The sequence below is a fragment of the Sorghum bicolor genome, chromosome 6 (assembly GCF_000003195.3).
Source record: "Sorghum bicolor cultivar BTx623 chromosome 6, Sorghum_bicolor_NCBIv3, whole genome shotgun sequence".
Lineage (NCBI taxonomy): Eukaryota > Viridiplantae > Streptophyta > Magnoliopsida > Poales > Poaceae > Sorghum > Sorghum bicolor.
The window spans coordinates 21,320,430-21,324,185 of NC_012875.2; positions in this window are offsets into that span (position 1 = coordinate 21,320,430).

Sequence of the window (3,756 nt, forward strand, 5' to 3'; positions counted from 1 at the left end):
GTTCGGACAAGAGCATACAATTCTTTATCATAAGTTGAATAGTTCAGAACAGGCCCACTCAATTTCTCACTAAAATATGCAACAGGTTTACCCTCTTGTAGCAAAACACCTCCCAAACCAATCCCACTAGCATCACACTCAAGCTCAAAAGTCTTATTAAAATCAGGAAGCTGTAGGAGAGGTGCATGTGTTAACTTATCTTTCAACATGTTGAAGGAATTCTCTTGTACTTTGCTCCAAACAAAAGGCACTCCCTTCTTTGTAAGGTCATTCAATGGTGCAGCAATGGTGCTGAAATCCTTCACAAAACGGCGATAAAACCCAGCAAGTCCTAAGAAACTCCGCACCTGGGTGATTGTCTTTGGTACAGGCCATCCCTGTATAGCTTCTACCTTGGCTTGATCAACCTCAATTCCATAACCTTTGTCGAGGAGTTCTTGCACTTGCCACTGGATCTCTTTTGTTTCCTCTAGATTTGTCCTGTATGGCGCGCGGTTTGGCAAAGATGCACCAGGAATAAGATCAATTTGGTGCTCAATCCCACGTATAGGTGGCAGCCCTGCCGGTATCTCACTTGGAAAAACATCAGCATACTCCTGCAAAATGTTATGAACAGCAGGGGGCAAAGAATGCAGCATATCTTCAATTAAAATCAAAACACCCTTACATACCAAAACATAAGCAGTAGATGTGGAAACAATTAGTTCATTAACATCAAATTTAGTAGCAAGCATGCAATGTCCATTTAATCTTATCTCATCTTTGTTATTTCCATTGGTATCTGCATTGTTCTTAATTTTAGCCTTGGTAATTTTAGCAACTTCATCACGTACGATAGCTTCGGGAGACATAGGTAGCAAAATAATTTTCATATCATGGTGCATAAACGAATACTGATTTGATCTACCATGATGTATACATTCCTTATCAAATTGCCATGGTCTACCTAGCAGAATATTACAAGCTTCCATAGGTACAACATCACATTCAACAACATCATGGTATGAACCAATAGTAAAATTAATTCGCACCAGTTTTGTTACCTTGGCCTTACCACTGTTGTCCAGCCACCGAATGTGATATGGATGTGGATGTGGTTTGGTGGTAAGTGCAAGCTTCTCCACCATGTTGCTGCTAGCCAAGTTGTTGCGGCTACCTCCATCAATAATCAAACGACAAGAACGCTCTTTAATAACATACTTTGTTTGGAACAATGTATGCCGCTGATTCTGCTCTACCTTCTCCGCTTGAGCACTAAGCACACGCTGCACAATAAGACTCTCATAATGCTCTACATTCTCTGCACCTATCTGCTCTTCTATTGCTTCATCCCTACCTGTATCATCAGCAGCAAGCAAAGCACGTGTATCGTCATCAAAATCACTAGCAGAGGAATACCCACCATCAGCGTTAACCACCAAAACACGCTTGTTTGGACAATCTCGCTGTACGTGCCCATAACCCTTGCATCGATGACACTGAACATCTCTTGTTCTTCCCGTGGAATTAACCGAGGTGGCACTAGCGATTGGTCTCTGGGCTGATTTAGTTGCTGTATTTGTGGAAGAATCATGTGGTTTGTCGCTGTAGGAAGGTGGTGGAGCTATTGATCGGCTTGATGGAAGAGGTACACCACCCGACAATGTAGCAGATGTGCGTTGTTGCCAGGATTTCCCTGCAGAATTGTTAGATTTGGCACTAGAACGTCGTCCCTGCACTTCCCTTTCAGCTTTACAAGCAAGATGAAACAAACAGGTTACGTTAGTATAATCTTTATAAGCAAGAATGTCCTGGATTTCACGATTTAACCCGCCCAAAAATCTAGCCATAGCAGGTTCTTCTTCCTCCTCTAAATTACATCGCAGCATACCCATTTGTAATTCCTGATAATATTCTTCTACACTTTTAGCACCTTGTCTCAATTGCTGCAACTTATTAATCATGACACGTGCATAGTAAGAAGGAACAAATCTAGCCCTCATGACTTGTTTCAACGCATTCCAAGTTCTAGGTATGTTATTAGGATTTTTCTTGCCATGTTCTATCCACCAAACGGAAGCAAAATCGGTGAACTCACTAGTAGCAGCCCTAACACGTGTATCCTTAGGGAATTCATGACATGTAAACTTTTGGTCAACAACAATCTCCCAAGTAATGTATGCATCAGGGTCATATTTACCATCAAAAGGAGGTATTTTAAATTTAATCTTACTGAAAGCATCATTATTATTGTGTACCTCGCGTCGGTGGTGGCCACCCATACCTCTACGGGTGTGACGTAGGCGACGTCGATGATGAGTGTCTTGATCATCTCGTTCCGTATCAGCAGTGTAATCATCACCATAATTGCCATCCACTCGGTCTTCCTCCTTGTTTTCTTCCTTATGCTTCTCTTTGTCCATTGTGTGGAAGTCATCAAAGCGTTTGAGAAGAGCAGCAAGACTTTTATCCATACTAGTAATAGATGCCTCCATCTTTGTAATCTTGTTGTTTGTGGCAATCTGCGTGTCCTCCAACTGCCCAAGCTTGTCATTCGTCACCTTCAAGTCGTCATCAAGTCCCTCTGTGTGCAGCTTCACTTTCCTTTCAAAATGTTGTATGATGCCCTTAGTGCGAGGTGTAAGTGGTGTTTCGTTACCATCATCTGCCCCTGGCATGGTTCAAAGACAAAGACAACAAAAAGGCAAGTGAAGAAATAAAAGCCCTACAACTACTAGGATGTAGCTACAGCAAGTCGCTCACACTCAACCTGTAACACAAGTTCTTACCAATTCTTACGTTGCTTGACAGGAGGGGTCGTCTGCCAACAAGTGTACAGCAATGGACGAAGTGTATCGGTGCTGCAGCACAAGACCTGTCAAGCTGTAGAGTATGTGGAGCTATAGGTGGGCTGAAACAAGGAACGAACTAGCACCACGTTAGTTATAAAAAGCGAGCTGAATAAACGCTCAACGGTGGTACTGTGCTGGTCCTAGCCTAGACCGTGCTAGAGACGCGAGCCTGGACACAAAGGGAAAACACAGCACACCACTAGAAACAAAATGAGCAGCACTACTGGAAACAAAAGGAACAACAATCCCCTTTTTTTGATTTTTTTTTTCTTTTTTCTTTCTTTCTTTCTTTTTTTTTCTTTATTTTTTTCTTTCTCTTTTCTTTTTTTGGGGAACCTCAAAACCTGATTATATAAATGAAATAGTACAAAATATCACTTCACCACTCTCACCCTCTCACTAGAGTAAGGCTGAACCTCAAAATTCAATATATCTAGCACAAGTATGAAGTGCTATCTTTCCTTTTGGATCACGTTGATGGAAACGCAGAATAGACCAACAAGTGGCTGCACCTATTATCAAGATCTACTCAAATTCCAACCCACAATAGATTGGACGCCGTTGTGACTAGATGGTGACAAGAACTCAAAACTCTAAAGGACTAAACTAAAACCAGCACTGGACACGACCGAAGCAAACACTCATTCAACCAGCCCTAACTAAGTAGTACTAGCCACGGCACAAAGGATTTATAGGATTATGGAAAACAAATCTGCTATATTTTTTGTCTTTTTTTTGGACTATAGGAAAAACAAACACGAAGAATTGAAAATCTCTCACCGATAAACCTTGCTCTGATTACCAACTGATGTGAACCCATTAGGGTTTTCGCCTGATCTTTCGATGAGAGGCGCTGGATAACTCGATTAGTGAATGGAGATGACGTTCACGGCCCGACTACAGCCCTCAAGACTGCGCCTTAGCA